Raw genomic sequence first — 22,628 nt, forward strand, 5'->3', positions numbered from 1 at the left:
ATCTCTAAAAAGAAGACTAAAACTATAAAAACTAACCCAGTATTTAAAATGAAAAGTAAGTTTTATACGGTTGCTCTCATCTTTTCTGTATACTTACTAATATTTACACACAAAAATATTGGATGAATGAAAAATACTCCAAGATCAATAAAACATAATTAACATCTTCCCAAAACCTGAAATACACATGCATTATATTCCACAAACTTAATAGAAACGAGTTGTTAGACACTAGTCTACACTACATTAAGATAAGGGAAACATAGAGAACACAATTTTACTTTGATTATTATCTTTGAATACCAGGACAGTGTTTTTTGGGACATAACAACTATGAAAGACTAGAGATCAGTGAGAAGTGCAGTTTATTTTGTACTACCAATGTAAGTGGGTAGAATATGTGAAAGTCATAAGCAAGGGAAAAATAACCAAAACCACCTAATGGACACCTTTGTTTTTCATAGAGGTCAGATGCTATTGGTCTAACCACTCAGGTACTCGGAAGATCATAGGTTTTAGAGCTTCCTTTCTCCTCTCCTCCTCTCCTCCTCTCCTCTTCTAATATGTATGTTACATATGCATTACAATGCGTTTATGTTATATATTGTTAAAATTTCACATCCTTGTTCAAAAGTATCAATGTAGAAATGTAATAATATTTAAACAAATGCAAGTTGATCAAGTCTGTGTAGAATAGCACAATCTAATATAAATAAAATGAAAAGGAAAATTATATATGTAACTTCCTATACAAAAAAAGAAAGAAAATGAAATTGATTTAACATGTTTTTAGTTATGCCAATATATGTAAAATATTTAAGCATATCAGGAATATGAATCATCTCAAGAAATATTTTGTACGCTAAGTCTTGGAAGTTCAGCGTGTATTTTATAAGTACCAGTACCCTGATTTGGACACTAAATATTCATGGAAATGTGCTTATAGATGTCACAGAATTTACAGTTGAAAAAGTTTATTTATGTACCTTAATTTTCAAAATTTTTCAAAAGTTCAATTAAATTATCAGTTTTCTAGTGTATAAAGGTTAAAAATTATTTTCATAATCATATTAGTCACAGCGTATCAGTCCAGTATTCACACAATGGTGTCACACAATTTATAGACATGCCATAAAAGAAAAATAATAACAATGATTTTAGAAAATTTTTAAGTACCAGGAATTTATTATACAACCAAAAATTATATAACTGAGTCCAGTGCTGTAGCCTAGTGGCTAAAGTCCTCATCTTGCATCTGCTGGGATTCCATATGGGCACCTGTTCTAATTCTGGCAGCCCCACTTCCCATCCAGCTTGTGGCCTGGGAAAGCAGTGAAGGATGGCCCAAAGCCTTGGGAACCTGCGCCTGCATGGGAGATCCAGACAAAGTTCCTAGCTCCTGGCTTCAGAACAGCTCAGCTCTGGGTCATTATGGCTCCTTGGGGAGTGAATCATCAGACGGAAGATCTTCCTCTCTCTCTCTCTTCTCTGTATATTTGAGTTTCTAATAAAAAATTTTTTAAAAGTCAAATACATTATCCTATCAATTTCTGCCACATTCCAAAATCTTGTTTAGTAGCTAGCTAAACTGTTACTTTGTTACCTACCTCACAACATTTGGCCCATGATGGACCTCATACTCTGTGATAATTTAATGATAATATCATAGTCCAAGGAGTCCATTTAAGTACTCTGTGAGGTCCACAGCGATGACAGACTTCACACTACAATTCTCAGGATACATCCTCAAAGTGCAGCAATACCTGACTGCATGAGACAGGCTATAAGCCCATTCACGCTACCTGTGACAGAATTCCCTGAAAATATCTAATTTCAATAATGTCAAAAGCCACTGTGTGAAGGATTTGGCACTCAACCTAAAGCAAACTAACACTGAGACAACATCCTTATAAAAACCTATGTTTAGAGAACGGTTAACTTTATTTTCTATGTAATATGTATTACATCATTTAGTAGTTTAAGCATGCAAATGGTTGTTTCCTCTCTTACCACCTATCACTTTAGATTGTCAGACTCAACAACCAACCCCTTGATTATCTTTGGTTTTGTCATACAAGGCAGGACAAAGTTATTCTTAGTAACTGACAAAACTAATGATGTGGAAATAATCTGTCGCATGTCCAGAGTATATTTGCCAGACAATAGTCTTTTTAAAAAATTTCCCTGTAATCTTCAAACATAAAAATGAAAAAATCCTATGCATTGGGTACTATTATCATCATTTTATTGATTAGCACAAAAACAATCATAACAGAAATGGGAAGACAGAGAGGAGAGATCTTCCATGTGTTAGTCAACTCAGCAGGTTCCTTCATTGCCAGCTGAGGCCAGGCAGAAACCAAGAGCCTCAGCCAGGTTCCACATGAGTGACAGAGGCCCCAAAATTTAAGTCATGCTCCACTGGTGTCTGTCCCATACATAGAATACCCCAGTAAATTATACTTCCCCATTCCATTTCCAATGGCTTTTCCTTAGTAACCCCAAAACAACAGGAGGGATTAACATTTTGTAACTTCTCATTTTCTGATGTTCATAATTAAGAGGTTATATAAATTCAATTTCCAAGAATTCCTTTAACATTAGAAAGCCCTTTTGAGTTTTGCTATGTGTAATCATGTGTGTGAATCACAAAATGTAAAGTATGTGAAAATAAATATGTTTGAATATTTAACACCCCTTTCACTTCCTTGATTCTCAGAGGAAAACAATAAAAATATAGACAACATCACAAAGTATGCCACAAGAACATGAGTTTAATCTTGCTTCAGTCATAAATTCCTTCACATTCAATGGACCTTTCTTTGTATAATATTAATTGTGTAAAATAAAATATGTACATATGAAAGGAGGTCAGTACTCTTTGGAGGTCCATGTAATTCAGATCAATGTCTCTACTGTTTGGTGTTCAAGGATTCTTCCACAATTATGTCCACAGGTGCTTCCTGTGCTATGTGCAATGAGAATTTTAAAATCAATTATTTATTTTTCAGATTCAGCGCAAGCCATTATAAATTGCAACAATGACATAGGACCTGTATATTGTTGAACACATTTTCTATTAACAAGCAGACTTAGAGCAAAATTGCAAACATGTAAAAATATAAGAATTAATAGTCTGAATGTAGCTTTGTGCTTACTGCAAAGATTATTCTTTGAGTCAAAATTTTCAAAGATCACTATCTTAAAATTATAGGACAGAAAAATGTGAGTGATAGAAATACATTTTGAAATTATAACTGGTAAATTTTATTTAAATATGAGAAAGAGAAAATATACATTTAGGACTATCAGTTGAATGTCACTTACTGGAAACAAGACTAGAGAAATAGATGTGGAAAAGGCTAAATATATTAATATCAAAACTCCTACTATTTCTCTAAGTAGAATGTTCGACAGACAGGCAAAGAGCCCATTATAAAGGGCAGGGAGAGAAAGGTAGTTAAATGTAAAGGTAGAATCATAATAGACAAGCGAATGAAATAGAGAATACAGCAAGGTATTTGACATTGGATAGTATCATGAATATTAATCGCCATATAACAACACTGAGAAATATATAGTCATAGATATAGGTTGACAGATGATCTGGTAGTGGGAAGATGAGGAAACGTGTGTTTTGCAGCTTCACTGTATTTCTAGGTTTATAAATGGAATTAACAACCTTAGGGAACTTGAAAATATTGATGAGTTTTGGACTACATGTATTTTTTGCCAGCATGTCATTTTGACATAGACTGCAACATTTGTTTCCAGTTTCATATCACTTAGTGACAGGAATTAAGATCTTTTCTTACTGTAATTTCAAATCTAAGAATAGCTTACTTACACTAGACAAGTCAAGTAAAAGTAATAGAGGAATTAGTGAAAATCTTAGTCTGGAACTTTTTCTGGAGCGTTCGGCAAATGCATGGCTGTGGGGCTCAGGGGCAAAGAGGTCACTAAGTCAATAAAATGACGACTAACAGTCAAGGTCTCTGGGTTACAGGTGGTGGGCAAGATGGCAGCCAAGGACAGAGCCCTGGGCGTGAGCCAGGGCAGGGGTCACGTCCTTTCAAAGAAAGACTGATTGGCCAGGGCCATCTCGCTCACCTACCCCTGGCCTATGGGAGGTGGCTTCCGTAATCATTCTAGTAACTGGCTCCCGGTTTCTCCCCTCCTGGAATTCTGAAATTCCTGGCTTGAGGCTGTCCCTTACCCTATAGAAGAAACTGAATTTCGCCAATAAAGCGGAACTGCTTAGACAGAACCCCTGTCTGTCTGTTTGTCTCTCATGGGCCAGGAGGCAGCAGGCTCCTCCCCTCTGGCCACGGGATACTAGAGGAGTCTGTGCGGGAGACCCCACTCATGGCCTTGGGCAAATTATTTATTCTCTCTGAGTTTTTCTTTTTTCTAGGAAGATTATATTATTATCTGTCTTGTAGGTTACTAAAAACTTTACCAAGATAACGCATGTTGGGCCAGGCAGCGTGGCCTAGCGGCTAAAGTTCTTGCCTTGAACGCGCCAGGATCCCATATGGGTACTGGTTCTAATCCTGGCAGCTCCACTTCTCATCCAGCTCCCTGCTTGTGGCCTGGGAAAGCAGTCGAGGACGGCCCAAAGCCTTGGGACCCTGCACCCACATGGTAGACCAGGAGGAGGTTCCTGGCTCCTGGCTTCGGATCGGCATAGCATTGGCTGTTGTGGACAGGGGTGAATCATCGGACAGAAGATCTTTCTCTCTGTCTCCCCTCCTCTCTGTATCTGACTTCGCAATAAAAATAAAATAAATCTAAAAGAAAAAAAAAGATAATGCATGTAGAACACTTAAAAATCTCTGCCACTCTGAAAACAACATATGAATGTTAGCTATTAAATAGGGAAGTTGTTAACTATATTTTTATACCATTATATAGTATTTCACATATACACATCTACTAAATAAAACTGCCCAATATGATCACTTGCATCTTTGTCATATAATGAATTACCTTTACTTTTTCTGTACTTCTTGAGTATTTTTTAGTACTTTTTACATTATTACAGTAATTCACATTTCTTTTCTTTTTTATTATTATTATTTTTAATATACTATTTTTTAAATTGGTTACATTGCATTATGTGACACAGTTTAACAGGCAGTGAGATTCACCCCACCCCTCCCCAAACCCCCAGCCCCCATGGTGGACTCCTCCACCCTGTTGCATTACCACAGTTCAAATTCAGCTGAGATTCTTTCATTGGAAGCATCTACGAGGAATAAAGTCCAGCATCATATTGTCCAGATAAGTTCATCATTTCCTTGGGGAGACCATCTCTGGTCTGAAGGTAGAGCTGGCAGAGTGTTTTTGACATTTCAAAGGATCTGAATTGCTGCCATTCTCACCACTCCAAGCACAATGCGGTCTCTGGAGAATCCACTGATTGACATAGTCCATCATAGAGTCTCCATTTGCCCAGTACTTACATTGCCAACACATACCTGAGGTGGTTGATCGACCTGCTCTGTCCTCCGTCAACTGATGTTTAGCGTTCTGAGTCTGAAAGTTCGACTGGGGAAATCCCCATAGAGCCTTTCTCCGTGATGTTCCCGGACCAAACTCCTGTATGTACCAGCAAGAACTGAGCCCGTCACAGTCCATCGCCCCGATCAGCTGGCGGTTGCAGTTGCTGGGCTGGTTCTGTCTTCAGCCCCGCCTTCCACTGGAACCAATGGGTATCCGCAGCCCAGACTGGCTCTACCCAGTGGGGGCTGCCGTCCAGTTGGAGCGACCCAAAATAACCCCACCAGACCCGCCCCCTGCCCTGGTTTGCCAATATGTGTGTCCAGTCTATCCCACATCCCCTTTTGCTCTCATACATGTCAATGGGCATGAGAACCATGTCCCATCTAACCAGCTCAACCACCCAACCCTCACTGATGTTGTTGGGCATCTCTGTCTAGCCACCCCAACCCCTGCCCTAGCTTTCGTGCCCTCCCATGGGGGTGGTTACCCAAGAGAGAGGAGCCCACTGTTTCCCTCCCAGGCCAACCCCCCTCCCGGATTATGTAGTCTCTGGGTGGTTCTGTGGTTTAACTTGACAGAACCAGCCCCCAGTGCCAGCTTCTGCCAGCCGATGCCGCAGCTGAGCCCCAACAACCCTCACCCACTCTAATTGTAGATTGTACCAGTAGGAACAATCGGCCCAGCCTGGTTCTTCCCTGATCTGGTCCACATGAGGCACACAGGTACAGTAGCCCTGCCTGGTCTGGTCTGCCCCCATCCCTGCCCACGCTCTCCAGTGAGAGTAGCTGTTCAGCAAGGGGGCAACCCTTTATTCCCCTGCAGGTTCTGCCCCCTCCCTTCCTGGCTCTCACATGTGCTGGTTGGGTGCTGCAGTCACGTCTGGCACAGGCAACCTCACCTTGGCATTCCATACTGTGAACTGGTTTTGTTGTGACTGGACCTGGCTCCACTCACACTCGGGAGCTGGACTAATCTAGCTCCCCCTGCCGCCACAAGATGGTGGCAGGACAAGTCAGGGCGGATTCCAATCTTGGGGCTGGGGGCGGTCTGAACCACTCCGCAGGGTGGCAGCTGTGGGGAGGCGCTCCTGCTCAGTGGAATCTGGCTAAGGGCTCAAGCTAAAATCACCCTGCACGGTGGTGGATGAGTCCTTGGTTTCGGGCGGCTAGTGCACCAATTGGTGCGAGGCTCTGCCTGCTGGCCACCCAGAGGTGAGCTCTGGGTTTTTTATGATTTGTTAGCTGCTTAGGGACACCCATGAATTAGACCAGCTTTAGTATAGGTGAAACACGAATTCCTGGCGATTGTCAGTGATAGGAACTTGTAACTTTTGCATAAGAGTGGGACTGAGACCTGAAGGTTTGAAGGGGAATGCCCATAAGAGGAGCAGCGCCACCTGAGAGTGCATCCAGAGTTGGGTGGGGAGTGGACCTGACTGCAACCTTTACCAGCTCAGACAGGGCCAATGTGAGGGCCCGACGGCACCAGGCACTGACCTAAAGCCTGGTGGCATCTAGGAGAACTGAATCTGGGAGCGAATCAAGGGCAGAAACCTGGGAAGGTGCCCTGGTGGTTATAGCTCCCACTGGTGAACAGGTGGTCCGGACCTAGGGGGTAGACAGGCTGGGCAAAGTTACACCAACGGCTCATCAGTGTATGAAAAGGTGATGGAACGGGTGCACCAGGCAGGACTGAGCAAACCCTAGCCCACAAATAAGATTGAAAATCAGGATGGACCACAGGACAGGCCCAGCTAGGTTTTTGCACCAACTGGTCTGCATGAGCCACAGATGCTGAACAACAATGTCTAGGACAGGGGTCGCGACAGGTGACGGGTTGTGTCAAGCTGAGTCAGAGCAACCACTGACATGTGTGTGATCTATGGCTGGGAACAGGCAAGGTCAGGGGGCTAAGGGGACACCCTAGCTGGGTGGAGGCTCCCACCGAAGGGGCACACGGGCTGGAATGGGGCTGCGTTCTGGTCAGGATACAGTTGTAGTCTCCCTTGGCACAAGTGTGGACTGGGACAAGACGCACCAGGCCAGGCCAGATTGCAACACCTTCTAGTGTTCTGGAGGACCAGGGTAGATGTGGGACAGACTAGGCTAGGTCTCAACCCCAACTGAGCCATAGATGAACTGTATGTGGGTATGGATGCACTGTGGCTGGGCTGAAACATCCAACAGCAAGAGCCAGAATGGGTTGAAGGCCAGTTAGGAGAGGCCACTGTTCCTGCTAGAACAGGAGGTGAGCTGAGTAGTGCTGGCTCATGGACCCACTGGTACACGCGAAATCTGGCACTTGGAGGGGTTCTGATGGAGGAGCCTGGGCAACTCCTCTGGCAGGACACAGACCCTGCAGGTAAGCACAAGAAGTGTGGAAGGAAACAGCTAAGAGGTCATGCAAAGTGTCCCACTGGCATACATTTGGCAAGGGACGGGGGCGGACCAGGTTGAATCAGTTCACGTCACCCACTGGCAAATTCACATTTCTTTTCTACTCTAATCTGTATCACAAATTATTAAATGTTTTATGCCACCTTCCAACCAAAATTATTTTTGATGATACAGTTCCATAGGTAGGACTCTCCTCTCCAACCCCTGTCCCCATTTCTCCCCTCTCTGCTTACTCCCATAATATTACAGTAGTATAGTCCTTCAACAACAGTCACAAGTCCAACATTCTGTTGTTTCAGGGCATCATGGCATTGTAGATGTAGGCAGTGTAGGCAGGAGGTTTGGCATCCTATTGTCAAGTTTCATTGGGATTCCTGCTTTTATTTAGAAGTAGAAATGTATCCTGCAACATGTCTTCACTTTCTGGTATGCTAGTCTCCATTGTACAATTCATCTATGAGAAGATATGTATGTATATATGTGTATATGTATATAGTATGTGTGTCACTATATATATGCACTCCTACATATGCTTATCTTTTTTAAGATTTATTTATTTCTATTAGAAGGGTAAAGCTGCCTTATTATCAGAGAGAACATATGATATTTTTCCTCGTAAGATTGCAAATGGTAGAATTCCATTCTTTTTCTTTCCTTCTTTTTTTTTTTGCTATCTTCCAACCACTTCTGATTGCTTATTCTTAACATAATTTAATTTAAAGCCAATTTAATGCAATAAACATGATTATATTCCTACATATTTTAAATTATAATAGCAATTGATGAAATTTTTTAATTGTGACTATTACATCCATCATATTTCAATACTTTGCACAACTATCAGTGATCGCCTTCTCCTAAAAAGAAATGTGTTACTTAGACCTGGCATGATAGCGCAATGGCTTAATTCTCACTTTCCAAGCACCGGCATCCCATACTGGTGCCAGTTTGTATTGCAGCTGCTCTACTTCTCATCCAGTTTCCTGCTTATCACCTGGGAAAGCAGATGAGGATGGCCCAGAGACTTGGGATCCTGCACCCATATGGGAGACCCAGAAGAAGCTCCTGGTTCCTGACTTTATATCCGTTCAGTTCTAGCTATTATGGCTCTCTGGAGAATGAATCAGAGGATGCGAGATCTTTCCCTCTCTCTTTTCTTAGTTTCATAAATCTGATCTGCCTTTCCAATAAAAATGAATATTTTTTAAAAGAAACATAATAATCATTACACGTTATAGCTTTTCCATATGAACAATTTAAAAATGATAAAAATGCGCAGTTTACAATACAAAATATATATGTGTATAACTGTGTATCTCAACTGAAAGACACTTTGAAAACATAAGAATGAAGAAAATCACTCATATTTCTTTCACATTATTTTTCCAACTATTAAAATGACACAAAATAATTATAATGAGAAAGTGCATGTCATTATTGTTAGTATATCCACTAGAACTGTCTACTGCTGCTAGGATGGAAATACAATATTGAAAGGCCAAAGATTAACTAGAATAGAATAGGATGTTTTGGTGTGAAAAACATCCAGGTAGCAAACGAAAAATCGAAAAAGTACAAAGAGTGAAATAGAAAATGTAAAATATGGTAGCACCAATATTAACAAATACTCAACAACAATAAATGTGAGTTAAATAACCACATGCAGTAGTAAATCTATATAAAGAATATCAGCAACCCAATAAATGAGAAATCCAAAATAATCTTAATTGACTTGTCAAGAGTTATTTTAGCTCACAAGAAAAAAATCTCCTATACACTCTTTCTTCTTGCAAACACAGCCATACCACTAACAGTATCCCTCACTATTGTGGTACATTAGTTAAAATTTCTATGCCCATATTTGAGATATTAGCACCAAAAGTCAATCATTTACTTAAACGCTCATTCTTAGTGTTGTGCAATTCATGAATTTTTAACCAATATATGATAACATCTACATTTCACATAATACTGTGAACATGTTTAAAATAGCTACTTTGAAATATTTATCAAATAGTTTCAGTTTGTAGGAGAGCTGATGGGATCCTGAGAAAACTAGAATAATATTTATCAAAAGTAACACTAATTTTCACAGGATGCCACCAACTCTCCTACAAACGACTTGTTACAAAGAATGGACCTGACCCTTGCAGGTCTATGACTTCCTGCCTTGTCATACAATTTCATCTTTATATGCGTTCCACAGTTGTTGTGATGTGATCCACCGTGATGACCTCAACAGAGAACAAATGCTCTCTGCCACCTAACCTTGGATTTTCCGCTAACAAGATTTTAAACTAAACATCCTTCTTTTCTTCCTAGATTAAGGATCAGATGGAATAGGAGTTCAGCTTTGTGGCTAAAAGTGTCCCCTTCCCATTTCTGAGTACCGGGTTCAGTTCCTTTCAAGGCAGTAGTAACAGCTCAGGTATTTCAGGTCTAACCACCCTGTTGAGAGACTTTTGTGCTGAGTTTTTTTGTTCAGATCTTCAGCAGCACAATCATGACAGGCATTTAGAGAGTGAACCAATTGATAGTAGTCCTTTTCTTTGTCTGCTCTTCTGTTTCAGGAATTAAAATGAAAGCCAATTTCCAATAATTTAAAAAATCCTGTAGAGCTAAAAATATCAAACAATAAAAATTCCTTAAGAACTTAGCATTTTGGAGGGAGGGGAAATCTTGCCCACCTTTTTATATGATTTATTATTACAAGTGAACATAAAACTGGGACAAAAAAAAAAAAAAAAAGGAAAACTGGATTGCTTTTCTCGCTAAGCGTGTTAGACTTACTCCTGAGTTTAAGTGAATTGATCTTACTCTAAGGATATATATAACAAGATTCCTGTACAGGAAAATGTTTCATTTACAACATAAAAATTCAGATTTGAGAAGAATTTTGGTATCATATTATGGATTGCAGGGTAATATTTAAAATATATGGCACCCCATTTATTAGTTTTATGTTTTAAGTCCAGAGAAAAATAATATAAAATGATTTCAGTGAATATACATATGAAAAGATGTTTTTCATCTTCTATGAGAAGGAAAAATGCTTTAAAATCCTTGAAATATTTTCCTAGCTGTAATATTCAGCCAAATTTCTTCAATTTTATTTACTTCTGTAGCCCTGAGCTGCAAGTGACCTATTTTTTTGACTGTCAATTTGTACTCCAGAAGTTTGTTTTACTTTCAACACTTCTGATATTTTCACACCATTTTAGCTCCAACTTGGCATAAGTAGTGATGTTCTCGCACCATTTTATCTTAGAACTAAGATTTCTCAAAAGAAAAAAAAAGTACAAACTTCCTGTTTCTCTGCAGAAGTAAAAAAAGAACCAGTGGCATAGTAAGCAGATGTTAAGATCATGTAGAGGCAGAGAAAATATACTTTTATATTTAATCCATCAATTTAGCCACATTATTAACTTCACCCTGGAAATCAGTCTTAATTTATTTCCATAATGAAGCCCAATGTATCAGGAATGCAGAGGACTTGACAAAGTAGATTCAAAGAACAACAAATCCTACCAGGCTTGGCAATGCAAGCACATGTAGCGAGTGGTATTATTCAGGTTTAATACCATCCTAAAAAAAATACTGTGAATATAAATAGTGTAAGAATATTATCTAAATTGGGACAAATCAAATCCAGAAACATTGATAATAATTGTGACGAGGCAAGTATAATCCACACTATGGAGAGCAAATTTTCGTGAGAGTAGAATGGGAGTGAAGAAAGGTAAAGGCTATTTTCAGAAGAGAGAGAAATGCCATATACACAGTTTTATGACTCAAGAAATTCTGATTATCACAACAAAATGTATTCCCTGGGAGTTGCCACCCTACTTGTATAGGTAATAATTTTTAGAGATAATTTATTTCATTGTTGTTATAGCTTAAACAACGTAATAGTACGTGTAGCTGTAGAGAATGACAGTCCCTAACATGCCAAGTTCAGTAACTTTCTGCAAAGCTTGTACTAGGCATTCTCCTGCAAGTGACTTAACTCTGAATATGCTTTCAGGAGGAAAAGCCTGGCTCCGCTGGAAACTAGCTTCAGTCGGACCGCACAAATTACATCACAGGGTTAGTTTGGCTCCATGACTAGAGTTTTGTATCCTTTTGTCAATCAATCAATAGCTCTACATAGCCTAGATTGTGCGTTTGGGAGAGATACTATTTCTTATGTCATGTGGCTTCTGTTTAACAAAAGAGAAAAATCTTTCAAGAAACAAAACTGCAAAGGAGCTTGTAGGATGCAATTATAGCAGGTGGATATGGACCCCAGGATCCACGCCAGCAGGGGAGGGATCTTTGGGTTGCCTGGGAAAGGAGGTTTGGGGATTTGTGGCAGTGTGGGCTGCTGAGGAAGTGCTTTCTAGGTTTGGAATGATTTCTGGGGGCTGTATGCACTCACAGTTAAATGAGGGAGCTGAGACTTGGCAGCTTATAGAGGGGAGCCTGGAGGCTATGTCTGGACCAAACGAATGTACCTGCCCATATGGACAACCTGGGTTAGGCTTGATGTCATTGTCCGTTGTCCCTGGGTGCACACAAAAGCTAGGAATGGGAGGCCTGCTTACAAGGTTAAGCTATAGTACTTACCAGCGGGTGTCAGGCAGAGGAAGAGCCACTTAAGACTGAGAAAGATACCAACTGGAAGACAAGAGAAACAGGCCTGGGGACAAAATCTGTAGGAGATATGTGGGCTCAACCTTGTACACAGTAGTAGCCATTGGTTTGAGCAACAGCTGGAGGTGGTAACAGGCCAAGCCAGGCATGATCATGGAACTCACTGACACAAAAACTGTAGGTTGAAAGCAGACCAAACTGGCGCAGGCTACCGTACCTCCAGGTGCACTTGAAAATTGGGTCCAGGGCGGTCCAGGCCACAGCATCCACCAGCATATGAAAAAGCTGGGATGACAATATGCAAAGGCCCAGATTATGTTGAGCACGGACCTAGTACTTGCCAGTGTATATGAGATCTGGGTCTTGGAATGGGCATAGTGGAGGGACTTGGATAATTCCCCTACTTGTCTGCAGGATCCCTTGGTTAGTAGAAGAGTTTGGCAAGTGTCAGAACTGTGGCTAGGCTATTCCAGGCTAGGTCAGAGTACCACTGGCTTGTACAACATCTGAGCCTGGCAGGAGAACCAGGTGTTCTCCTGCTAGGCCGATGTTCCCAATGGTAAATTTGAGAACCAGGGCTTGGGGTGGACCACGTTGAACATGACTGCAGCATTGCCCCACATGCATATGGGCTGTTTCCAGGATGTGTACAAGATGGGGTTAACCTGCAGCCCCCACCAGCATAAGCTGGGAGTGGGGGCAGGCCAGGCAGAACCAGGATGCACCCTCCTATCTTGTACATGTTGTGGGTTCTGCACCCCAGTCTGGAAAGCCCTGCCCCATCTCAGTATTCGCCAGTGGATGTTCTTCCTAGTCCAGCCCTGTGAACCCCCATTTCAAGCCCTTACATGAACTGGGAGTATTGTGGTCCAGGTTGGCCTGGCCTGCATCCTTCTCTTTCTCTCGTGGCTGCCAGTGTGTGCTGCAGACAGGCACAGCCTGGCAAGGGCACTTCAGGGTGTCCAACACTAAGTCACTGCTCTCAATGGTAAGCATGAAAACTCTAACAAGTGTCAAACCTGGGCTGGACAAGGCTGCAACACCCATTAGCCTACATGTGCATTGGGTTGGGAGAAGATTGGGCTAGGCTAGAACTGCATCCACTATCACATGCAGGAGCCAGAATAAGAGTGGCCCAGACAGGCTTTGCCACAGTATCTGCTGGCAAGTATTGGGACTGTGTGTAAGTCATGTCAGGTTGGAGCACAGTATCCCCTGGCAGGTACAGAGCCTCAGCTGTGAGTGGGCCTAGCAGGGGATGTGTTGGCACCCCTTTTCTGGGCTGCAGCTCCCGCTGGCAAGCTTGAGGACCAGAGTTGCAAGCAAACTGGGCTGGATATGATGACAGCACTCAATAACATATGGGCTGGGTCTGGCAGTAGGTCAGACTGAGCTAAGCTGCAGCATCCATGGGTGTTTTTGAAAGCTGGAGGGGATGCGGGCCTACCCAGGTTAGACCACTGCGTATGCTGGCATTTGCAGGAATAGGGCCTGAGGGCAGGCCTGGTTGGAGTTATTGAGAGTTGCCTCCAACTAGGCTTCAGTTCCTGCTGCTGAATTAAGGCTTAAGGTTGAATTGGGCTAGGGCACAGCATCTACTTTTTTTGTGTAGAAGATAGGGTTGGGGGCAGAACTGAACAGGTAACCGCATTCACCAGTATGTGTATAGGCTCATGTGGGAGACAGACTGAACTGAACCTGTACTAGCTGTAGCACATAAGAGTCAGGGCTGAAGTTACCTCAGGGGAGGTATCTTGGTTCACTACCCAACTCCAGCTTCAGGGAAAAATCACAGGATGTATGTTCCGACTGTGATATGCACATATAAGTACTGGGTCTCAGTTGCTGACACCTGTGCAGTGGAGAGCATATCCAGGTGCACATGCAGAACATGACAGCCAGTTCATCTAGGCCAGCAGAGGAAGTCAAGTGCCACATCAGAGGATGGAAAGCAGAAGAAGTCAGATAACTCTCCTGGCCAAGCTTTGGCAGCAAGAGTCTGAATGTGTGGATGTACTGGGGTGGAAAGATTTTCTCAACCGTGTAGCAATGAAACCAACAGCATTTCAGAACTATAGAAACCACTCAAAGAACACTCTCAGAGAATTCTTCCCCACATCAGGGTCTCTAAGATGACATCAAATGACCACACTCCCCCATCCCTAGGCGCTGATGTAGTTTGGCAGCAAGATGTATCCTTCTTCCCATTCCCAGCCCATGCAGATACAGGAGAAAAAAAATGTGAAATTGGAAACATTTGTCCTACACTCTTTGTTGTCCTACACTCTTTGTTGACCTTCCTCACCCTAATCAGTGGCCCACATACGCATACATCCTTCTCAACTATATAGACAACATTAAAACACAGAATTAAAATCAAAATCATTTAAGAAGGCTTAGTATTTTATATTTTATATGAGTGATTTTATTGCTGATTAAAATGTAAATATGAATAATATACTCATGATCTATTAGAAATGTTTCTAATTTTGATCTTACAGCTCAATATCTTATTAGATAAAATATGCAAAATAACACCTTGTTTCTTCATTGGATTTGTGTTAGAATCATGCAAAATTTCTGGAACATAGAAATGGTTAGTTGATCCAGAGGATTCAAATAAATTCACTTGAGGATGTCAAAACCTAAGATTACCAAAAAATACTAACCAATTTATGTACAAAATAAATGGCAACATTCACAATTTCCTTCCCTTTTTTAAAGAGATTTATTTATTTTTATTGGAAAGGTGGATATACAGAGAGGAGGAGAAACAGAGAGGAAGACCTTCTGTCCAATGGTTCACTCCCCAAGTGACTCCAACGGCTGGAGCTGAGCCAATCCAAAGCCAGGAGCCAGGAACCTCTTCTGGGTCTCCCATGCGGGTGCAGGGTCCCAACGCTTTGGGCCATCCTCGACTGCTTTCCCAGGCCACAAGCAGGGAGCTGGGTGGGAAACGGGGTCGCCAGGGATAGAACCGGCGCCCACATGGGATCCTGGCATGAGAAAGGCAAGGACTTTAATTGCTACGCTATTGCGTCGGGCTCAACATCCCTGTCTTTTGAAAAAATACCTGGTGAAGACTTTGGTGTTCCAGACTTATTTAACAAAAAATAATAATAATTGGACTTAAACAAAACGTAACACCTTTGAGCTTCAAAAGAATGTTAAAATCATAAAGCAGTAAGACCGAACTGAGGAAAAACAACCTCAATTCACACAATTTATATACTACTCCTATACTATCCAGAATCTTCAAAACCTTAACAATTCATAATAAAAGAACAAACAGTATGATTTTTTAAGATGAAGACAAAATTTGAACATTTTATCAAAGAATTATATAGAACAAATAAATGAGTAAAAATACACTCAATATCATTGGCCATTGGGTAAATTACCCTTGCTTTTTAGAATTTACATATTTATTTATTTGAGACTGATTCAGTCTTCAACATTCACAACTGGACCACACTGAAGTTGAGAGAAGGAAGTTCAATCAAGCTTTTTTACCAGGGTGTTGGGAAACCCATGATTTGTGCCATCAGTGTTGTTTCCTATTGTGTGTATTATCAGAAAGCTGGAGTCAGGAACTGGAGCTTGAGCTGGAGTCAGGAGCTGGAGCTGACTATCAAACACAGTCACTCTGATGTAGAGTGTGGGTAGATATCTTAGCTACTAAGCAAATTTTAGGTCCTGGATATGTTATTTGGAATCACAATAGAATGCCATCTCAAACCTACTATAATGACTCACATTTAATAATAACATCAATTGTGATATTGCCAAAATCGGGTGAGAATGTGCAATTGTTGAGAATGGGAAAAATTTGAGTGCTCCTATATTGTCAATGGGAATACAAACTAGTATACAAACTGTTTGGAAACTAAGGACAGTTTATCATAAAGTTGAGCATACTTGTACCTTATAATGCAGTTATTTAATTCCTAGGCATTGACTCAGTGAAATAAAAAATTTAAGCTTCACACAAAACTTTAAAGGGAAGTATGTGAGGTGGCTTTTTCATAAGCACCAAAAATTAGGTGAAAAACCGTTAAAACTGGGTAAACATTATACAATGGAATGTTGCTCAACAAGATAAAAATTGTTGATACATACCATAATCTTGTGAATCTCAAATACATTATACTAAGTAGAAACAGAGAGAGAGAGTCATAAAATTAGAAGCATAAAATTAGAATCAGAATACTGCATATAGTGTGTTTCAGCCGTATGATATTCTTTTAGTAAAAAAAGACTTTTTAAAAATTTTTATTGGAAAGTCAGATATACAGAGAGGAGGAGAGACAAAGAGGAAGATCTTCCGCCCAATGGTTCACTCCCCAAGTGGCTGCAACAGCTGGAGCTGAGCCAATACGAAGCCAGGAGCCAGAAACCTCTTCTGGGTCTCCCACGTGGGTGCAGTGTCCCAACGCTTTGGGCCATCCTTGACTGCTTTCCCAGGCCACAAGCAGGGAGCTGGATGGGAAGCAGGGCTACTGGGATTAAAACCAATGACCATATGAGATCCCGGAGCGTGCAAGGTGAGGACCTTAACCACTACGCTATTGCGCCAGGCCCACATCCATATCATATTGTTAAACAGGCAAACTCAAGCGATGAAAAACTGACAATGGAGGAGAGATGTTGGATTGGGTGAGGGTATGGAACACTGAAAAAAGATGGACATTTTCAGGGTGATAAAAGTCATATTCTTGATGTGCTTATGGTTGCAAAACTACGTGTTAGCCAAAACTACAAAACTGTTCAAAGGGTGAATTCTACTGTATTTAAATTATACTTTATTAAAAACGGGAAGGCATAATGAGCATCTATTTAATAAAGTCATTTTGCTCATCAAATCATGGTGGTTTACTTAACTTGACTTTAATGCTATGGCTTAAGTAAGAAATATAAACCATTCTTCTTATATGCTACTTCATTTATGAGAAAACACATTACTTTCCTAATAATGCTTCCAAATCAACCTTGATTTTGTTAACCACTTAGTGATACTTTAGCAGTTCATTTATTAAGAATGCTCAATATTTTAAAATGTCCCAACTAGATGTATGCTATTCTTTAAAAAGAAAACAGTAACTCTAATACCTAAACAAATCTAAACAAATTGCCATAAATAACTTTTGTAAAGCTTTCTTCCAAATTTTTTAAAGCAGGCTTTGCCTTTCTTTAAGAAAAACCTTTTGGGGCCCAGCAGCGTGGCCTAGCAGCTTAAGTCCTTACCTTGAACGCAGCACCAGGATCCCATGTGGGCGCCGGTTCTAATCCCGGCTGCTCCACTTCCCATCCAGCTCCCTGCTTGTGGCCTGGGAAGGCAGTCGAGGACGGCCCAAAGCTTTGGGACTCTGCACCCACAGGGGAGACCTGGAAGAGGTTCCTGGATTGGCGCAACACTGGCCGTTGCGGCCACTTGGGGAGTGATCTTCCTCTCTGTCTCTCCTCCTCTCTGTATATCTGACTTTGTAATAAAAATAAATAAATCTTTTTAAAAAAAAGAAAAGCCTTTTGATTTTGACAGATATTTGAAATAGTAGATCATTATTCTAAACATTTCTACATCAATTAAAACTAATTGTAATAAATAGAAATTATAATCTAATTTAAATAATAATCACATCTCATCATTTTCATGAGTGTTGTGGAGTTCAACAAAGTCTGCGTGTAAGCAAAGAAAAAGCAAAAAGCTCAGGAGGGTTACTTGTATGCAATGCTGTTTGAGCACTCAAATTTCTTTGTCAATCCACAGTGTGTAAAGAGGGAAATCTGGAAATGTCTTCAGACTGTGGTTCATGGCCCTCTAGTATTCTGTCCTACTTTTATAAATGAGAAATTTTGTCATCTTATCAGAGTCCCAGGAAATTGCAGCAAACTTTATCTGCTAAGTGAACCTTAATAACCCCAACTTTAACTTCAAGAAAATTACCCTTGGAAACATTTCACAGTCCTGCAGGTTACTGAGAATATAAAAATTTTCCCCTCTCGAAGAGTGATTAACCCTCACAACAGTTTCCCTGAGACCTCTATAGTTGCAGTGCAAAAACATTTAATTATAATAATCACATTCTTTATTTCTCTTATATAACTAGTTCCTCCAGATTTTATACAGCAAAATAAACACAGGTCAAAAAGCATTAATAATTTATTTGGTTAGCAGCTGCCAAGTTTTTAATGTGAAATTGCTACTTTATCAACACCGTGCTGTACACATCCACCCTGAGGAAATGTCTTTACAAGGTACACTTCAGCGTTTAAAAAGTATAAGCTTGAAAATGTTCTCAGAATATCATACGGAATTTACACAGAAAGAGAGGAAGAAAGGCCTCCCCAGAAAGCTCAAGCTGTGCTTTCAAAACAACTTCTCCAGATTATTTTCATTAAAACTTCTTGTTATCAAATTTGATGTTTGAACTTACAGAAAGTTATGGTGGGGAACATTGTGCTACAGAGAAGCAATGGTCAGTCTCCACAGTTACTCGTGTAACTTGCAAGAAACCAAAGCACAGTAATTGATTGTAGAAAATGCAGACCACTGGGGCCATCGTAGGGGCTGATGAGGTTCATGTCCCATACACCACTTACAGCAGCATCACATATAGGCACCAGTTCATGTCCTGACAGCTTTCTGCTAATGCACCCGGATAATCCATGGAAGATGACCTAAGTGCTAGGGGCTTTGCACTCATGTAAGTGACATAGATGGAGCCTAAATCCCTGGATTCAACCTTGTCCAGTCCTCGCTGATCTAAGTCCAAATGGCTGATATTGCAGACCTTTGGGAAGTGCTTCAATGACAGAAGATGTTCTCTATCTCCCTTTTGCTGAAATTCTGCCTTTCAAATATTTTTTAATAATCTTAACAGAAAATGCAAACTATTCTCACTCAATACCCAAGTCAATATGGAGAATGAAAATCATTCAGTCATCTCTCAGCTGAGATGACTGAAAATGTATCTACCATATAACCCTGGTATCCCACCTTGGGGAATATATTCAAAAGAAATAAACTCTGCATATGGGAAAATGGCTGTAAATTCTATATTTAGAGCAGCACAATCTACAATAGAAAAGGCATGGAAACAACACAGATGCCCCTCAAAAGAGAAATGGACAAAGAAACTGATAGATCTACTCTGTGGAATACCACTCAGCCATTAGAAAGAATAAAGTTCTACCATTTGCAATAAAAAAGGTCCCAAACTAGAGACCATTATGCTCAGTGAAACCAGCCAATCCCCAAAAGACAAGCCTTTATGCAAAATACAAGGTATACCCATATATTTACCTAGAGGAACTGTATCATGGAGACACATATTCTGTGAAGCGGAGATATGTTGCAGTACACGTCTCTACTTCTGAATAAAAGATGGGATGCCAATGGAACTGTTCAATATATCTTGACAATATAACACTGGACTTTATACCATTATCTATACTCAAAGCGTCAGAATACACTTACAGCAGAAAGCTGGACTTGTGACTATTATTGAAGGACTATACTATTGTTAAAGAATAGGGAGAAGTATTGAAGAGGAGAGGGAGGAACACATAGAAAGGGGAAATCCCTAAGCCTAAGGAACTGTGTCACGAAAAATAATGTTAAAAATTTAAAAATGGCACAACCCAGATGCATAACGGCATTAATTGTACCATTTAGTGTTTCTTCCTATCAATTTTGTTCACCTGATCACCTAGGCAACTGAAAACTTTCCTTTCACACATCTTGTTTTACCATCCCCATGTGTTCGTGCAAATAATTCTTGTACCTTGAATGTGTTGCCTTGCTATCTCACAGTGCCTAAATCTTATTTACTATGCTTCAATTATTTGAAATGTGTGTTCTTCCATGACATTTTTTTCTTGATCACCAAGTACTGATAATATTGCTCCTTTGTTGGAATTCTCTTACTATTTCATTTATACCTAATAGCACTTATTTCTCACATAATAATAGTTATTTGATTATGATATGTTTCAGGGATGTTTAAGGGTACCAAAATTTTCTGATTTACCTTTTGGCCTTTTGACCTATTCTATCCTTTTAAGTTTTAGTACATATCAAACTCTGAAGAAATTCCTGAGCAAATGGAGTAAAGGAGGATAATGTTTTTCAGTACCACCCGACTTTGACTAAAAATAAGCTTAACATGTACCTGTACTTTGTATAGCCATTTGTTACAAAGTCCAGCTTTTGCTACTTCAATGAAAATATATGGCTGTTCAAGATAACAAAGATGTTCAGCTAAACAAAGGTAGAATAAAAAGCCATTTCTTTACTTCCCATTTTACTCGCTTTGTATATTGATGCTCATACATGGTTTTAACGATCCCTAATTACTTTGCTCACTAAAAACCAGACACTGTAGATACACTACGGCAAATGTAATTTCTGCTTAAAAATCAAGGTGAAACTTTAAGTTTTACTTAAACTTGTGTGTCAGAAAAGCAAAAACAAAACATAATGTCCCAAAATGATTTCAGAAAACAAAAAAGGTCATCACAACTTTGGGAGACAAAAGAACATTTGCAGTAAAGGGAAATTACAGTTATATCTTCAGAATTTTTTTTTTTTTTTGCAGAAAAGGGTGGAGAGTGAGTATGCAGGTAACTATCACCCAGAAGTAAGACGCTCACAGTTCTCAAGAATTTCTGCCTGGTGAGAGCCGTGAAGAAGGAGACAGTTATGAAGTTATGGCAACCACCTAATGCCATGTGGAACATGAGGGCTCCTTGGACATGACCGGGAGAGCTGCTCCATAAATGTTCTTCCTCTCCTGCCTTCTTCTCCCATCATATCAGGAGCATTTTCAGCATTAGGTCAACAACTACTTTGACTCTTGCTACTGTCAGCCTCTTATTATGCCTAATTTATCAATTAGGCATAACATGGACATGTTATTGGGGGAAAACACAGCATCTATATGTGTAGAATTGTCTTGTCCATGACCCCAAGCATCCACAGAAAACCTGAAGATATTTCCCCTATAAATGGGAGTAAGAAAAGGGCAACAACAACCAATATGAAAACAAAAACTTATAACAACATACTGTAATAAAAGTTGTATGACTGTGATGTCTCTGTTTTAAGAAAATCAAGACAAATATATATTTTTATCACAATTGATCACATGTAATTGAAACCAATGGGAAGTGAAATTATTCTGATGCAAACAGCAAAGCATCAATGTGAATATACCTACACATCCACTTACATTTTCCTATATTTACCCATGCAGGATTCTTAAAATTATGTTTTAATTATAAGTGCAATTTGAGTCAATTTCTTTTTAGGCTCAAATATTCAGGTCCTTGACACTTTGTGGAAGATGTGTGAGAATTTCAGGAGTGAGTCAGCAGTCAAAGAGTCTCTATGTTTGTCTTTATTTTTCTCTGTGTGTTTATCTGCATTTGAAATAATTGAAAAAAATTTTAATGATTTATCTGGCGTATATAATACCTACAAGAAACAGTTGAAGTTACTAAAGTAAAGGGAAATTAGTAGACAGATACAGAAAGGAATGTTGACAGATAAAATTTCAGAATTATTGCCAAGTAAAATATTTTATTTTAACTGAGAAAATATGTTATTGGAAATGCTGATGAAAATGTTCAAGGGCTAGTTCTGCTCTGATTCTAATCTGGCTTCCTGCTAATGTGCCTGGGACAACAGTGGAACATGGCCCAAGTATTTGAGTACCTGAAATGCACATGGGAGATTCAGGCAGAGTCCCTGGCTCCCAGCTTCAGCCTGGTGCAATCCCAGCTATTGTAACCATTTGGGGAAGCAACCAGCAAATGGAAACATCTCATTTCTCTCTCCTCGCCTCTCTCTCTCTCACTTTCCTTCTCCCACTCTGTCTCACACACACTCTGTCTCTCTCAGTCTCTGTCACTCTGTCTGCCATTCAAGTAAATAAATTAAATTTTTTTATAAAGATTTATTATTATTATTGGAAAGCCGGATATACAGAGAGGAGGAGAGACAGAGGGGGAAGATCTTCCATCCGATGTTTCACTCCCCAAGTGAGCTGCAACAGCCAGTGCGCGCTGATCCGATGCCGGGAACCAGGAACCTCC

Source organism: Ochotona princeps, chromosome 5 (assembly GCF_030435755.1).
Source record: "Ochotona princeps isolate mOchPri1 chromosome 5, mOchPri1.hap1, whole genome shotgun sequence".
Taxonomy (NCBI): domain Eukaryota; kingdom Metazoa; phylum Chordata; class Mammalia; order Lagomorpha; family Ochotonidae; genus Ochotona; species Ochotona princeps.